The 18,810-nt window shown below is 42.3% G+C and overlaps 1 protein-coding gene across 4 annotated transcripts in view; it reads right to left on the reverse strand.

Annotated features, from left to right (window-relative positions):
• The window catches only part of LOC139816502 (adenosine receptor A1), a 162,873-nt gene that overhangs the window by 132,421 nt on the left and 11,642 nt on the right, over positions 1-18,810 (reverse strand). For 3 of the 4 annotated variants that reach the window (XM_071784065.1, XM_071784064.1, XM_071784062.1), the window contains exon 3: positions 8,070-8,113. The exons of the other annotated variant lie outside the window; for it this stretch is intronic. The gene's annotated coding sequence lies outside the window, so the exon portion shown is untranslated. The remainder of the gene's footprint in view (positions 1-8,069; positions 8,114-18,810) is intronic. 4 annotated transcript variants of the gene reach the window in all.

The following is an 18,810-nucleotide window of genomic DNA, read 5'->3' on the forward strand; positions in this document are numbered from 1 at the left end:
CACGCGTGCATCTTCTAAAGATACTCGCGCGCGCGACCGTGCATGAATACATGCATGAGCGCCGCGATCGGGACGTTTTCTACATCCGCGAATTCGGATACCTTTGTGTCACGGCTGAAATATTCGCCGAACACGTGTGCGTGCGAGAGAGAGCGAGGGGGAGGGGGTGGGGAGGGAGGGAGGGAGGAAGGAAGAGCGAGAGAGAGAGAGAGAGCCATAAGGATATGAATAAAATATCCCCGGCGCGCGCGTACGCACGCGGGAATACGCAAAATATCGCGTTACTGTAATGCTTAAAGCTACGTCACGCGCAATCAGTCTGCCAGATACACGGTACAACTCTATTTCTTCGCGACAAGTGTGTGGAAGGCTCCTGTGTTTGTGGAATGTGATTGCGAAATATATTCGTTCGAACTGACATTAGAATAACATCCGATACTGTAAAGTGAAATATCGTTGGCTCTTTTTTTTCTATGGGTGAATATATTTTGCATCTGATAAATCAGTTATAGGAATAAAACGCCAATTTTCTCTCTTGATAAATATAAATAGTCTCTTTCAGTCTCTTTACTTTCGATACACACGAATCAATTAAGATCCAAGAACTGAAATCTCATTAATCTCAGGTGAATAGCTCGATATTTAAAAGCATAAAAACTGGCAATAATTTCTTTTTCCAATAAAGTTGTTTCAATTTCTAGCTCTGAATGGCAATCATAAAGTTATAAGTACTACTCTAATAGCAATTATATATTATAATCGATTATAATATTATATTAAATGTTTTTAATGTAATATTATAATTTTTTTATGTTATTAAGTTTTTAAATGTTATTATAATTGGAAAATATCTATTTAAATTAAAAAATAAAATTAAAAATAATTTAACGCGAACATCTTGTTGCGGCTCTGTGCTCTTTTCGTTATATATGTTTGATTTCTAATTATTTGAGCTTATCACGATTATTATTATATTAAATGTATTTTTAAATGTATAATTGTAATACGTTTTATGATGATACGTGCAAAGAAATATTCTCATTGATATGATACAATGAAAAATTCTGATTGCATAAGAAATAAAATGCGAGAAATATCGATGCATAAATACATGTCTCCATTTACTTGATTCGATCCTATAATTCTATTATACATAAAGCAGGTACACATTGAGTTTCATACATTCATGAAGGAGATACATGACTATCAAGTGTTCCCCGTCGAATGATGATGAGATAAATTTGTAATTTATTATACAATAATTCAAATTTATTACAATGCTATATATCATCAATTATAAAAGAGAGAAAGCTGATTTTCGTTTGATTTCGATTTCAATTTTAATTCGGTCGCTTTCTCTAAGTGAAAGTAGGACCCGTAACGTGACCTTCGTTCGGCTACGTTGAGACACGTGGTGTTCGACAACATGGCACCCTTTGGCTCTTTTGTCGAAGTTTTGGCCGGCATATGCAGACGATATTGTTCTGGCATACCGGAACGGTCCATATAGCTCCGGGGGAAAAATGGCCAGGTGATACGTTTGCAAAAGTGCATCCGAAGGGTAGGGCGTGGCGTACAAAAAACTCCCGCCGGCTAATGAGAGGTGGAAATTAGATAATGAGAACGTACGTTTTTATGAAATGAAGAGCGCATGAGCCTTTTATACCGTTATTTCTCCGTCGTTCGTATTATGAGATATTTTCGCACGGTAAGTTCCGGTGAATTTTTGCGTCACGCGGCGAAGAACAGCGAATTATTTGCTTATGTAAAATGTCAAAAATGGACCAGAATATACATCTTACATCGAAAAACGCGAATATTCCAATTATTTTAATTTCATAATTATCTCCGATTAAAAATCTAAGAATTTCCGTGAATTAAAGTTCGGAGGTGCGAACGAATACAACCGAGATTATAACAGAATTTCAGTTTAACGAATATTTGCGAGAGTATTACGTAATTAAAAAGTTGCAACAAATAATGGCTTTCTATAAAATTTCCACTAACGAATAACGTTCAAATTCGTTAAAAAGTATGTCATTAAAATTTAACGTGTGGCGCGAGTGGGACATCACCAGTGCGTAGGTCGAAACCGGCGCGCGGGATAAAACGCAAGATTTATTTCCAGTAAAAAATTAAGGCCATACGCGACCATACCGTATCGGAGAGCGCCAACAGCGCGCCATAATTGCGTATCGTATGGATTTTTCGCAATTTCGCCTTGTACCTTGTGATTTTTATTGTATCGCGCTTTGCGTACTTTACGTGCGGATTTCCAGAGGGGTGCACGCATAGAACGCAGGTGCGGGCGCGCACTACTTGCGCATATTAAAAATTTACCTAACGAAGTGGACGCATTTTAATTTCCGGGCAGTGCGCTCCGGTCGGCGAGATTAAAAAATTTTCGAGCTCGCGCAACGACGTGCGAAACGTGTCGTAATCGTACGAAAAAGAGAGAGAGAAAGAGAGAGAAAAAGGACCTAAAGTTGCGAGAAGAAAAAAAAAGGAAAATAACGAGCGCGGCGACAAGAGGGAGAGAATACATGATGATTCCAATAATGTCGCGCTCGCCGCACCGTGCGCCCGCGCGGCGTGTTTACCGATTCGGAATCGCGACTTGGATACGGTGCACGAATGCATTAGCCGTGCGAAATCGCGATGCGTATAACAAGAGTCCTCCAATGCATGCGATGAAAACCAACGCGACTCGTTTGAATATGCATGCGTTGTCAGTTGTGCAATAGCCAAACGATTCCGGGCTACAAGTATGAAGGATGGTATAACGGGTGGCTCGTAAAAGCCCCCCCGCGACCGTGACATCGCAGCGATCGGCAGCATGAGTCAATGATTCGAGTAAGTGCAGTGTATGCGTTTCGCGTACGAGTTTTATCGACGCGACGTCGCGGTTACGCGTTGCGGTGATTTCACCGGGACCGATACGGATACATCGTGCACGCAATATCGAGAGAACTCAGTATCGTCGGGGAGGCGGTCGTAATGCGATTCGTATGCGATGAGCGAGATCGTGGGTTGCGGCGACGAGGGAGGGGAAAAAAGAGAGAAACGCGCGGAGTTCTTTCAAACTAGCGAGCCGGAGTCCCGACAACGAGGAAGCGCTCTGTGGAAAAATCTAAAACGCGTGCAACGTGCGTTCGCATACGGGCTAAAGCGGGGGGAGAAGGGGGAGGGGGAGGGAGGAGGAAAGGAAGCGAGAGAGTTCGTCAAATCCCGCGAAGAGTATACACCGCCGCGCCCGCGCCGCTCGCAAAGTTTCGCCGTCCGTCTTCGCGAAACGACTGTTTACAGTAGGGTAAAATCCCATACACGCAGCTGGATACCCGCCAAATGTCTTTATTATCGCAATATTGCACCAATGAGTCATCCTGGGTGTCACACGGTGAACTTTTCTCAAATCGTAATCGCGAAAACGGCTACGGTCGCGCGCACAGACCGTATATCGATGGACTTCATTTCGCTATATATTCGCTATATTCCTCGCAAGAGGAATGCACACAGGGAGAGAGCACCGCGACAACACCGCGGAATCTACGATGATGAAATATACGCGGGAGTGCGGTGAGATGAGAGAGAGAGAGAGAGAGAGAGAGAGAGAGAGAGAGAGAGAGAGAAAGCTTTAGCACTTGCACGCAGTCTTGATGCATTTCGAGGGTTGCGCACGACGCCGCAAACGATCGTGCGGTACGACGGTTTATATTTCATAAGGGCCAAAACTCCCCGGTTGCCGGCCGTCTACGCCGTACTTCACCTGCAGAATAGCGAAATTATCTGGTAACCTAAGCGCGTAGATAATAAATAGCGATGACGGCTCTTTGTCATTCCTCTATTTTACGGGAGGACGAAATAATGCAATAAAGAGCAAATTACATACAAGAGAGGTGGTAGATATAAAGTGGTTATTTAACGTAACGTTGTTGCGATTACCTATGAAAATAATTGCTTTTTATCGATTAGCAGAGTCAGTGAGATAAGACGTTACGAGAATAAAGACTGGCCTGTACGCGACATAATTTTTCCGCAGATTTAGTTCTCGATAAACGAAAATATATAGCATTATGGCGCAATAATATATGTACAGATTAAGTGCTTTCTGCAGAGGCTGCAATTACGGCTTATCACCGTCGTGCCATTCTAACGACCATCATCATCGTATACATCGCTATACGTTCCCCAATCTGAGCTAGTCTGACGATATTGACTTCGATAACATGGGCTGTCTCCTATAATCTTAGCTTATGCTAAACCACGGAACTGGCATTAATCGGGTATCTTCAAAGTTATCACCCCCGGATGGTAATTACCATTTGCGAGAAGCGTTCACGCGCGCATGGCGGCGCTGTCACGCGTGTACCGTGTACCGCGTCAACGTACACTCGCCCCGGGTTCGTACGCCTCGGTTATCGAACGTTCAAGGATTACCGGCTAATTATCGCGATGTACTCCGACGGTATTGACGGTGATGAATCAGGTATTGGCAACTTATTACTCGTCGCGGTAATGTCCTGTATTGATCCATCAGCTGTGCAAACCGCGCGGCCCGTATTTCGATGCGCAAAATCATGTTTACGCACACGCACGCAAATGCATACGCACGGGCATTAAATATGTATTTGAACGTCGTCCGGTGTTTGTCGATAAAATTGCTGGTTCATGAATGCCGGCGAATCACGGCCGGAGAGCCTGATCGCGCGCGTATGGAGATGAGTAAATTTTCGGCGCGTCGCAAACAATCAAAACGCGCGCCGCTAACTAGCGGAGGCATTCCCCCGATCTCTCGCGAATCTCCTCCCCGAGTTAAATTATACATATTGCGGACGATGCGCAGATCATCATGATAATTGCAGCCGACAATCGAACGGACTGCCTTTTTCTAAAACTTTTCGAAAACTTATCGATATTTTAATAGCACAGCGGATGTTAAAGTCAATTTAACTCTATATGATTATTGAGATGTTATTTAATTTATATACCGAATTTCAGGAACGTATACAAAATAATATTTTCCTTAAAAAAACTTAAATCTATCTATAATTTATACCAGTATTGCTATTTTACTAGATACTGCTACTTTACTGATACTAAAAAATCTATTCTTATTCAAGCTCAAAAAGCGCAAGTGAATAACAAAATTATTCTCCGCTTGCTAGCTTCTCTTTATTATAAGCCTTATTCATCAAGATATTTAATATCATCGGAAAGTTTTTAAGGTCTTCGCCGTTCGATCTGTCCATCTTTTACAGAGAGAGCCAATTAAGAACAGGTGCCGACAGGTGCAATAAGATGAATGCCCGATCGGATTTGCATCGGAAAGAGGAATTATCTTTGAACTTTTTTTAGAAAAGCACACCGCAGCAAATATCTAGATTCAGTTCGTTGTATAACCAACTATATTTGCTTTTGTTGTTAAACTTGTTTTAACTGGATTCCACCCATATAATACATAACTGCCACAAAACAAACAGCGTCCATGAATATTAAACTCATGAAAATTCATATGCTAATATTGCTGCGGGTGGGCTTAAGGATGGCTACATACGAGAAAACTCAATTTTAGAAACAAAATAAGGTATATGTCTGATGTAAAAGTGTCGAACAAAAGATGACAATTAATTACGGTTAAAAGATAAGCAGATAATTTACAGATTTTTAAAATACTTTACTACTTTATTTTTTTATTTTTTAATAATTAGAACAAATAAGTTTCTTAATTATGATAAGTTTTCCTAATTAAAGAAACATTTCGGTTAAAATTCCTGCTCTTAATTTCTTTCTTGCAAAAAAAAAGGGAAAAAATAGATTTCTCTTATCCGACCGTCAATCAAATCAATCGTTATAATTCTCTCGACTCAAGATGCACGAAATTATACTTCACGGCGAGAGCGCAAGAATATATGCGCTCGACAAATAATATGCTTTCCGTCTTAACAATCGGTGCTACAGTTACAGCACGATAATCGAGAATGGGATTCAGCAACGAACTCCGATCACGCGATCGAACGTAGGTACTTGCATTATGCCGTAAAAAAGAAACGTTGGGGCAATAATGCGTAACGCGTACGAGAGACGGGATTGAAAACGTGATTGCAATGGGAACTTTATGCGCCTGAAATCGTTATCGAGAGCCTCGCTATTCGATCTCCCCGCATCTTTCATAGGGAGCCCAATTAAGAACAGGTGTCGACAGGTGCAGGCATTCCAAGAACTCGGAATATTCTCTTCCTTTCGGTCTTTCAGCGATATTATCTTTTTCTTTTTCCTTCACGCTCGACTTTTTCCATCAGGACAATTAGCGACCTTAGCGGCCTTTACGGCGCGTTTTATCGTCCGACCGACGTTCAATGATCCATTCCTCGAGTAGTATGTACGAGATTCGGTAATCCAAGGGTTAAGACCGGGACACCGCCGCCGCCGCGAACCGATCCACCCGCGCGTGCCAAATTCTAAATCCTTTAACTCCATTACGCGGCGAAGTGAATGGCTCTTACTATTTTTCTTGGCAACGATTTCCGCTGAGCTCCCTTCTCTGATAGGGGAAGTTCATTCGGTATATGTACCGACGGTAAATTGAGTTCGTACTGCCTGCCGCATATTTTAAACGTCTGCTCGCACAACGAAATTCGCTTCGGCAAAATTACACGCAAAGTCCTCGACGGCGAGCCGGGGCGGCGGTCGGAAAATCTTGGCGATCTTTACGTCATTATCGCGTGTGTGCGCCGTGCTCTCTCAATATAAAATTCAATAACAGTCATCGCACCTGAACTAAATATAAATTTCAGATTAAAGCTACGTAAGTATATCGAGATAAAAATCACAGAGAAGGGCGCGAGCGTTCCTTTTTCGCGTGGAATAAATTGCTAAATTACAGATTAGAGTATTATGCAGAGTGTTATGCAAAATTGCAGAAATTAAGACGCAGCCGATTAGGTGGAGAAGGTATTTTTAAGGGCGATCAAGGAGCACGTGTAATGAAAGATAATGACTTGCGCGCTTATATACGCCGAAAGACGAGCATCGATCGTAATATTTACTCGAGCACTCTGCAATTGCGCATATATACGGTGTACCGGCAATGACTATTTAAGCACTTGCGCCACGCGCGGATACACAATAACCCATTTCGCAAGGTTTAATCTCGCCCGGGCATTCCGTGTGCAACACGCGGAATTATGCATGCCGTCGACGACGATGCGACGATAACTGGGAGGGAAGCCGCCTATTGCGGAGGCGCGTAGACAAAGTCCGTGTCGAACAATGCGCTTTTGAAATATCGAACGACACGGCGGTATCTATCAATCGTCGGGACGCCACGAGGCGTGTATGCAGCCGTGTATTTGCTATAACTATGACGCGGCCGCGCGCGATGCACACACGTCGCCGTGATTTAATAACGCGGGCCCGCACTCTCTCAACGTGGCATCGCGGCGCGGCGGTATCGCGCTCGCTCCATCTCGTCGAAATACGTTTCTCGAGTCGTCGCAGCCGTCGCCGCCGTCGGCTGAATTAAAAACGCGGTTGCGTTCTCGGGGCGATAAGACGGAATATGATAATTTGTAGTTTTACCATACCGAACGAATACGAAAATAAACTCGGGCTCGAGATAAGTTTCGCGAGATTACTTCCTCTTTACATTAAGAGAGCCGTCCGATCATCTCTCTTTTCTCGCGTGCAGACAGTCGATTAAATAGAAAATGTACTTATTACACAGATTAATTAATTTATAAGTGAAATATTCTAAAACTCGCTCGACAAGAGAAATCAGTTCATTCATCGTTGCGTATATTCGGTATTGTGCATATCCGTACAAATAAATTACGTGATTATTCGCTTGTATATATTAAATATATTATAAAACAATATGTGTGCATCTTCGTATGCACAATAAATTGTACGATAATTGCACGATTAAACCTTCGCAGCTCCTTCGTTTAAAAAAAAGCAATGGATCCATGAAATATTATATCAATCTGTAATATTATCATGCTTTTAACTTGATTCTTTCCTGATACGATTTTATCATAAATTCATTGCTTCAAAATTAAAAAATGACTCACCCGCACGATGCGCAGCAGTGGAGTTGTAGCGCAGTTACGTTAATCTGTAAATCACAAAAATATCATAAAGATTAATAACAGCGCTCAAAATAATTACTATTTTAAGAAATGAATAATCATTATTGAATTTCTTACTCGCCCTTTTTCAAGTAGATATTTATTACTTATTACACATTTAGTAGATGAATTATTTGTTAGACATAATTACACATAATTACAGAATTTTCGACGAAGACAATTGATATTCCGCAAATACGGGAATAGTATTTAACTAAATTATAAACTCACCTACAGTTGCTCCGCCGTCGCCCGACGCCAGCCCGAGCCTCCTCCTCCCCTCAGCATCCTTCGTCGGCATTCCTCTTATGCTACACTCACTCACAATTACGATCACACACTTAATTATCAGACACGGTGAACACGCGGCACTTTGCACGGCACTCCCGGATCTAAGCAGGCAGGTATAGCGATTGTGTGGATCCGCTCAAACGGCACGACACCCGTGGTTATGTGCGTTTACTCGCGAGAACGCGAGTTATGGCCAGCCTACAATGAATCGTAAGTCGGATATCGGAACGCAGCCGATGGTCCAATAAGAGAATTTTTTCTCGAAAACAAATTTTCCTCATTGGCCCATCGGCTACGTTCAGACTGACGACCGACGATTCATTGTAGACAGGGCATTACAATCGCGCGCACATTCATTGCCGAATGCCGAAGCGAATTCACACTCGCGCGACACTGCACGGCACTCCCGACGCGATGTATTACGTTTCTTGAGCGAATGACGCGCGATGTGGACACGATACAGTCTGTGATACAGAATACAGAATCGCGATACATTCGCGACTCGGATCACGAAAGTGATCCGCACCACGCACTGTACGCAGCCCGCAGGCAGTTAACGCCAAAATGGCGGTCGCGGCTTCTCGGCGACACGAGTGGTAGGGATGAAGTAGGGGGGTAGACCCCGATAGGCTGACTACGCACATCGAACGCGCGCCGTGCCTAGTCTCTTATCCCCGCTCCATCCCCCCGACTCCAGTACTCCAGTTCCAGAGAGCCACGCCGCGGTGCCGTGTGTTTCTTTTAGTTGCACTGGCTGAACTGGTGCAACATAGTGCAATAAGTTAGAATAAAACAAATATATTTTCTTTCATTCTAACTTATTGCACGAGTTCAGAAGTGCAGGGAAAACGAACGTCACGGCCCTGTCCCAGCGGCGCGGCGCGGAGTAAAGCACAAATTCGGCGGTTTAGATATTAGATAACGAAAAACTGTGATGTATCGAATGTTCATTTAATACATGTGCTTCACGGAATTGATAGCGAGGTATATCACATTTGATAATAGTGACTTGCCATCACATAATCGGTCTCGCAACGACTCTCGCTTTTTGAATTTCAACCGTCAACTTGGCTCGCGACGTGTCGCGCTTCTTCTTAAATTTTTATTGGTTCGTGCCTCTTGTCAGAGAGCAATACGGCCAGGCGACGTGTCGCGCGGCTTCGGAATGAAGTTGCGTCGTTTTCGGAACACGGATAAGGGCCCGGACACACACTTTTTCGTAACAGTAATAGTAAAGTTTCGACCAATCGCGTTGCTCGATTCGGGAACGTACGTACAATAAGTGATTTTTTTAATTTCAATGTCGAGGCAATGGATTTGTAAAAATTATATTACAAACGTACACAAAATGTACGTATAAGAAATGAAATATTATAAAAGAATCACGAATAATCTTTTTCTATAACAATTATTAGACAATATATAAAAATTTTTATTTAAAATAATAATTAATGTAGCGGTAAAGTGCTTTATATTGTTTAATCTCATGAAATATCTGAATATAGATATTATTTATTTCTACAGTTTATAGAAAAAAATTAAACATTAAAGATTAAAAATATAAAAATATATTGCAAATAAACTAATATGTTATAATCTATTGCCTCGAAATGAACAGGCTCGAAAATGGATAGACTCTAGAAAATAATTTTTATAATTTACAATCCTCCGCCGACTCATTCTGGCAGTTCTACATCCAGCATCTTCGCGCATCGTTTATGCATGATACGTGTTACTTTCACGGACTGTTTTACGACGACTAGGACGATTACTGTCTCATATCGTAGCGCGGGTTAATAAATGTTGTTTAGAATCAGAAATAAATGTCGGCGGAATGTGACAATACGGTCGCTTTGTCAGTGCGCGATGTATCTCGACCGAATATATTTCGCGAAATATGCATTTACGTTAACACGTGGACTGCTATGGCGACGTTTATTAAACTGACACAGTCACTTTAGCACAATCTAATAAAACATACACAGAAATTTAATACTCTTTAGTTTCTAGTTTCTAATTTGTTTCCTCTATTTTGGATTTTATTGCTGCAGCCATTTCGTAATTCGTAAAAAATAGCTTAAATCTAAAGTTAGCGCAGCCATATAGTATTTTATCATTATATGATAATGATAATGAAAATTCTACCGTGGCATCATCCAGAGTAAAACGTACAAAATTCGCGTGGCAATCAACATGTTAATCACCAAGCAGCGAAATCTCCGTTATACGTTTGATCAATATTAAGATGCGGCGTTACTTCCATTGGTACTTTGCCAATCAAACGCGTTGCGACGCTGCTGACTCGAAGTCAATCTGCGTTAAATTGTTTCGCGACGTGCCGGTAAGGGGAGTTTACACACGCAATGACGGCCAATAACCGCCAGTAAACGCCACATTACTAGCGCCAGTTTGTATCAATTAGTGTTTACACTTGTATTTTTACAGGCGTTAGTCGATTATTGGCGCCACTAATCATTGCGTGTGTAAACTTCCCTTTATGACCGAAAACTTCGAGGATTGCGCTAGCAACATTATTCCGATACCACGAGAGTTAAATCAATGGCTAAGCAAGATCCAATGGCCGCACACACTTTTCTGTAGAACGTAACAATAAGGTTTCGACCAATCGCGTTGCTCGATTCGGCCGTCTGTAACAGTAGAAGAAAGAATTGAGCAACGCGATTGGTCGAAACCTTACTGTTACGTTCTACGAAAAGTGTGTGCCCTGCTTTAAAAGTATACTATCAAAATGCAATACACCGCATGGACAGTGTACGTTTCAAACGCACGAGAGATATTATTAACAATTTTATTGATAAATACATGTCAAGTAGAAGTAAATGTCGCAACAAAACAGCAATCTACAATTCTTATTTTCTATTCAACTTGTCATTTCGAGTAGAGATGCATCGCACGAACTACTTGCTTCAACGAACAGCCGTTGCCGCGATGCATTTATGTTAAATAATCGTAAAATTAAGCAAGCGCGTGAGCAGATAGTCGAAATAATCGCGTTTCCTCTCAATCGCGTTTCGAATAAGGATAATAGCGGAGCAAATGTTCTCGCCGCTACCTGTTGACAATCGTTGGGAAATAATCGCGTATCTGGGTACTTGTCTCTCTCTCTCTCTCTTCGAACTTGCAATGCGGTCGCGTCTCGGGAAATAATAATGCGACGACGTACGCGGACTACGGAGCGATTTACACTCGCTTACAATCAGCCACGCCGCGTACGATGATAACGCGGCGACCCTGTGCATATAACAGCATTATAACACAAGCCGCCGGCGTATGCCGTACTAGGTACTCGGTTTGTTTACAAGCACGAGCGCCGAACTTCGAGCGTTCGCAGTCAATTCTTCGCCGCGCCCGCGCCCGCGCCGTTACGAGGCTCTTAGTGTATTAAAAAATAGATGTGTAATAAAATAGACGCCTCAAATGTATACACACACGCCACACGTTATCGCTTATATCTCGAAGTTACAAGAAGGATACTATCGTACATTTACCGTTTCGTTCCCCACCGTTATCGTCGCTTGAGATAAATTTAATTTCTCTCGAGTGGTCTCTCTCGAATGAAAGAAAGCTTTGTGAATATTTTAAAGCTTAATAGAAGTATCGTTGTTTGAATCGTAAGTCACAACGAATATGCTGCAAATATGTGATATGCATATTATATACATTATAATTTAACCATTACTAGTTAATCACATCGTTAAAATATTAAAAAATAACGTTTATCTTTATTTTGTTCAAAATAATACTTCTACGTATTATATAAATCAATTTATCGTTATTTTTACCATTTTTTTATTTTTCCTTCCAAGAGAAGAGAAATTGTGTAAGAGAACTTAATAAATCAAGAATCATTGTGAATTTCAACGAATCAGAAAATTCAGATTAAGTCACCACAAAAGGTATAGCGATGTAATTTTATATTTCTTTCTCGACGTATTAAAAGTCAAACAATTCCACTGATCTCGAGATGTAAAATATTGGAAAAAAAAGTAATAACAATAAATTAATTTCCATAAATATTTTTCCAATAAAATTCATTCATCAATTGGAGGATTAGATTTCACATCTTATACGCGCGCGGCGGCGCGCGTCTATATCGTTGACGCATATTCGATCATGAATTTAATTTTTCAAATAAAAAGGCGCGTATCGTATAATCAACACGCAATACAAAATAATTATTATCCATTATTATCCGTTATTATATAAACTACAAGAGTGTCGTAAAGTGGATAAGTATACATATAATTGCTAGTTTTTATCTCTTTGAAAATCTATTCTTGAATCTCAAGGTTTCTCACATAAATAATTACTCTCCGTTTCTAAACTAATTTTAAATTATTTAAATTATTGAAATTATTTAAAAGCATTTTTTCTCAAGTCTCATACGTACATTTGAGAGATACTTACTCAATTTTTCCCGAAGATAACATTCGGCTAATAAAATTCAAGAGCTATTAATATTTTATTATTATTAAATCACAAGAAATTATGTTCCGATGGACGAGCTGTGTTTTGAGACAAATTTTATTTGAATTTTTCAGTTAAATTGCGATTATAAATATGACGAATATATTAAGTTGACTCTACAGATCCATTTATTAAATCGTATATCATATCTCAAGACTGGTTTCAGTCTTGACTGGTTTCGGTTGACTTGTTCAGCAGGAATTATAAATACGAGCCTTTTAAACCCGCTTTTAAACCTATTTAATTCGCTTCCTCTGAGGAGGAAAAAATATACATACCATAATGCTAATTAATTTATGTTAAATTTGTGTTTTGCTTGATGCTAATAACCTGGAGTAATTGGTAGTAATAACTTTACTAAATGAAACTTTTAGAAATAATTATATTAATTAAACAATTAACATGAAGTGTAATTCAGCTTTATTGATACCCTCGAAATAAAAGCAAACTCGTTCTTATTTGCATCTTTTTCAAAATGTTAATCACATTTTTGATCAAGATTGAGCAAAGATTATTTTAGTTGGAAATATTATTATTAAAATTATTAGAAATATTATCTTAAATAGAAATATTAATAATGTACCATATTAAACAAGAGTTATGTTTTACGATCGCTGCATATTATACAAAATACCTATGTTTTATGATCCACCTGAGAAAGACATAATCCGGAAGTTTGTAAGTTTAGTTATTTTAACATAAATTCTACCACTAAAGCAGATATTTTTTTTAGGAGGAAAATTTTGAAAAGAAACGATGAAGGTTTCTTTATTACCAACCTGAAGTATTCTTATTATTATATAGAGATAATAAATATAAGGAATACTGTGATGTGAATGTGGGACATTTCTAAAGAGTCAATTTGCATAAATGCATAAAATATTTTATTTATGTATGTGTGTACAGTTTCTTTTAATTTCGAACTGGGAGCTAAACAGATGAAAACTAATCAACGCGCAAAAGATTAAAAAGACATATTTAAGTCAAAATGCGTCAGAAAACATTAAATTTTAAGATATCGCTGAAACACCACGCGTCTTTCGAACACATGTACGCACATCCTTATCTTACAATTAGAATAGAATAGAATATTAGAATAGAATAGAATAGAATCGTGTCTCGTCAATAAATGACATCCTTTCAGTTAGGCAACTCGCGAAATGTGGATCGCGCGAAACAGAGCGTAAAATGTGATTTTCTGAAAAATGACTCCGACGTCAGATGGGATTCTTTCAGTTAGTTGGGCAGCATTGTTCCTCGAGAACGGGCCGAAGCCGGCAACTAAACGGGCGGCGGCGAAGAGGCTAAATGGGACCTGACAGGCAACTGTCGCGGAACAGAGCGGAACCGCAAGAGGGTTAACCCGTCTCGTTTCGCACCGGAACGGTTTCCTCGGCGAGAATGACCCCGTCGAGAGAGAGAGAGAGCGGGTGAGAAACAGAAAGAGACGAGGGACTGCCCTCAGAGGCGAAAACATGTGCGGTGAACCCGGGGCCGGGGCTTCCGCCACCGCCACCATGCTCGCGCGCGCGGTATATTCGTCTCGGGTGAAAATTGCGGCGGTACCCACGGTATTCAGAAACTGTTACCAATAGCAATATTCGTTGCCGCGTCGGTGAAATTCGTTGCTGAGTCAGCCGTAAAATGGACCCGGGGCGGACGGGCGGGCGGCAAGCGTGGCAATGGCAGTGTGCCCGCGAGAGAACGACGTGAGCACAATTTCACGAAAATTTGCCGAAATTACACGCGTGTGTTTCCGTCCCCTTTTCTCTCCGTTCTCCGATCCTCCTTTTTTTTCTCTCTCTCTCTTTCTCTCTCTCTTTCCGCGGACGCGCGCGCGGGCGAAAGATACGAGCATGCAATTTCGCGAGCTCGCGCGAACGCTCCGCGCCGCGCCGCGCCGGTTCGCGACACGCGCGTTTGTTCTCGTGTCCGTTTTCTCCGCATGTGGACTACATTGATTATCAATTTTTTAAAGACGAACGCGAATATACATATTTATGCTATTACATCTCTACAGATGCATTTTAAAAGCATCCTACGGGGAAGATTCGAGCCAACGTGAACAAAATACAGTAGAATATGGGTTTATATAACATGGATTCGTAAACGACAAAAAATTGGATCATTTATTTGTTTTTAAGTGAAATGGAAAATATTTTACTGTTATATCTTCAAATATTCTTTTTACATTTTTTATAATAAACCCTTGCACAACCCTTTTATACAAAAAATGTGTTTCCATATGCACACATAATCCATATATGTATAATATGTGACTCGTATAAAGTCCATTCTACAATAGCCGTAAGAGTACGCAGTAAAACGAAAGTCGTAAGCACTTTTTACAATCCAAGACCAACCACAATCGATTGTTCTTGGATTGTAAAAACCCCATTAGTCAATAGCTTACTGCAGTTTACGTCTTATATATTTACTCTTATATCGTAGAATGGATCTAACATAGAATGGATCCCCCGTGTTATACGAGGGTCTACTGTAAATATAATTCTTATTTAACGTCTGTATATGGTTTTTTTGCCCCGTTGGAGTGTATACGTGAATCTGTCACGTTTAACGCTATTTTTCCTTACCTTAAAGTATTTAGAAAAATCTGAAAAAATTCACAAAACATCTGTCTATAACATTGTAGTTGACGATTTTATTGTCATTTTGATAATCATAGTTTATTAAATGTTTTCTGCAGGTTGCTTGCAAGTTTTACAATTACGAGCAGATATCATTTGGGCTCGAACGCCGTAGACCCACGTATACAGACGGAGGGTTAATTTATCTATATAATGATTAATTTATCAATAAATTTATCAATAAATATAAATCATAACGATGTCCAGTTGGCGCAGCGGGGCATTGTATCCGCGATTATATTTACGATTTGCCGAATTGCAGGTAGAATTCCGTCCGGAGTCGTAATTGTCTGAAATACGTCGAGCGACGGTTGGGGCCGGGACGTGACGTGAAAGCCACATCGGCGGGCGCAGGATTATTAGGGACACTCGACTTCGAGTACATACATATACATCATACATACGTAGGCCCGAGTCGCTACGTCCGAGCGCGAATCGCCGCCGGGCGTGTCTCTCCTTTTCGCGCGTCTTTTTTTTTTCTCGCGCCTACGTACCGTATGTACCGTGACGCTCGCTCGGGCAGTCAGTCAAAAATGGCGACCGAGCCGCTGGCGAGTCGCGCGACCTGGCCTCGGGAATCGACGGCTCGCGACGAGCCGATTGCCGAAACGGTGAAACGCGGTAAGCGGAACGGAGCCGCCGCGGCCGCGGCGTCCGCGTCGTACGCGCGAGTTCTCGTCTACGCGAGTGTCGTCTCTCGGAGTCTCGGTCTCTCTCCCCGTCGTCTTTTCGGCGAGTTTTACGTTCTCGGCTCCGCCGCTCACGTACGTCGTCACGACCGTGCGCGCGCGCGCGCACGCGAGAAAGAGAGAGATCCACGGATCGATGATGACGCATCCGTGGTCGTAGCTCCTCGCCTCGCGTCCACCGGCGAACCTAACCTCTACGCGACGGGAGAGCCGTCGATACGCGATATATGTATATATTTTCCTACCTACGCCCGAACGGCACGCAATCCTGAGACGCAGGCTATCGCGCGTATCTCTCTTTTTCCTTTTACTCCGCTTCGTGAGAAGCGTGCCCGAGATGCGAGCGGCCGGGTCTCGTCGAGCCAGGTGGGACCGGGGTCTCCTTTCTCGAGTGTGCGGGTGGATAATTGCGCGGAAGGCGGCTGTATGCGGCTATCGCGAATGAGCTCCATTGTTCCTTTTTTATGCACCGAACAGAGGGACTCGCGCGCGCTATCGGCATCTTATCGCCGTTTCTCGTGTCTGGCCAGCGGCTTTTATCTGCCGGTTCTTTCTTTCTTTTTTTTTTACACGCCACACTCGACATATAAACGATGCTAAAGGGGCTATTTGCGACGAAATAAAATCAGCGAAATCTGTTGCGTCTGTTTTACCTACGTCGCGATCGCGATTATAGTTAGTTTTCAGGTCTCCTAGGTCTCCGCGAGAATCGTATTCTACCTTCATCAGTATTTATTTATCTGTACTCTTTTTGTTATATTTTTGCGTTTTGATAGTGAGATCCTTTTAGGAAGACCTAGAAAGAAAAGCGAAAGAGAGAGAGTGACACGTCACGATCGAACGCGCAAGAGACATTTTCATTAGCCATTGTCATTTCCCCTTTAAGTAACGTCCGTCGATTAACATGCTGTTTTAAGAATGGGTCCCCCTCGCTCTCCTTGCTCTCCCCTTTCCCTCCGCTTCGCGCGCAGCGCTCGTTCGTCTCGAGAACTCGGCTCGAGTCCTCGAGTGCCCCGCTGCGAGGCAAATCCGATCGGCCGGATAGAGCACACTCGCGGTCGATCCCTTTCCGCACGAGCACTCGTCTACCGATAATGCCGCCGATTGTGCGTTTCGCTCTCTAGGAGTGGCGCGCGCGCGCGCGGCCCGTGTAATAAAGTCGCCCGTAATCGTGGACTAATGGTCGCTCGACGACGTTGATTGTCCCGATTGTATGGACCGCGGCGCGGCGTCGCACCTCGCCGCGTCGCAGTTCCGCGTTATTAAATTCGGCGTTGCCCGCGCACCGCCGTTCCGCCGTATATCAGCGGCCACGTGTACCAGAACACGCGCGTATACAGAGTGTCCCAGAAACGCGCCGCGCCGCGCCGCCGCGCCGCGGCGGCCGATCGACGGCCGACTTTAATTTCCATCGTTAATAAAGCGGATGCTTGGTCGATCGACGGGCCCCCGAAAGAGGTATCGGCCAAGCCAAGATATGCGAGGTCGATAAGAATATTCGTTTCTCGCGCGCGTCGCGGAATGAATATTAATATAAAACACGATTAAGACGATAGAACCCCCCCGACCATTAACTCGCCATTAATTTTAGTGGCAAATTTATTATACGGAATGCAGTTTTTCCGTGACTAAAATGTCGACGAGAAAAAGGCTCCCCTTCGCGAATGAAGCCTCTTGCTTCTCAATAAAATCTCATTCGTTCGAAGGATGTAAATTCGTGCTTACTTTCTAGAAAGGTAAGCTTCTAGATGCGATCTGTAATATATGTCAACGAGTAGACAACGAATCCTGAATCGTTTCTACGAAAGGATCGTTTCCAAGATTCACAAACTTGATGTGTTACAAGTATTAAATGCGCGAATTGTGGGACACCCTGTACGCGTAGAACCGTATCGCGGTACGCGGACGTTTGGCATAAATTTTCACCTCAACGAATTTCGCGAATTTATAGCTGCTCTCGCGGCAATGTATCGCGAATTCCTCCACGCGCGCGTGACGCAATTTTTTTTCCCCAACTGCTACAATTACGTGGTACCGCGGTGGGAGGACCGCGCAGCGCTATTACATGACTACCGTTAATTAGCGCTCCAGTACGGCCACTTGATATTATGTAAAATAATGGAAATGAGTAACTACGCGCGCTGATTAAATTACAAGCGATTGTCGCGTAACTGAGTTAACCTTAATTGCGGAATCAACGGCTATTTAACGAGATTTCGTCTCGTCGAGTCGCGCTGATGCGACGACATTGCGAAAGTAATAAACTACGATGATTCACGGGGTTGAATTTCGCGTCGTGCATTTCCCCTCTTTAATATCACTGTATCCATATCTATCTTGTTGACAACTAACAGCGGTTGACTAATTAACTCGTGTTAATGACTACCAATCGCGGAAAAGCAGATTAATGCTTAACGAAGTTAATAATTAGTTATAATCTCTCCCGTCCCATGGTAGGTAGTCGTTTAATTAGTTAGCACGAAGCTCACGTCTCAGAGTGTAAATATTTTCATCCGCGCTGCCGTCCATTAGTAATAATCGCAATTTGCGGTTTGCGCGTCGAATCGA

Source organism: Temnothorax longispinosus, chromosome 7 (genome assembly GCF_030848805.1).
Source record: "Temnothorax longispinosus isolate EJ_2023e chromosome 7, Tlon_JGU_v1, whole genome shotgun sequence".
NCBI classification, from domain to species: Eukaryota; Metazoa; Arthropoda; class Insecta; order Hymenoptera; family Formicidae; genus Temnothorax; species Temnothorax longispinosus.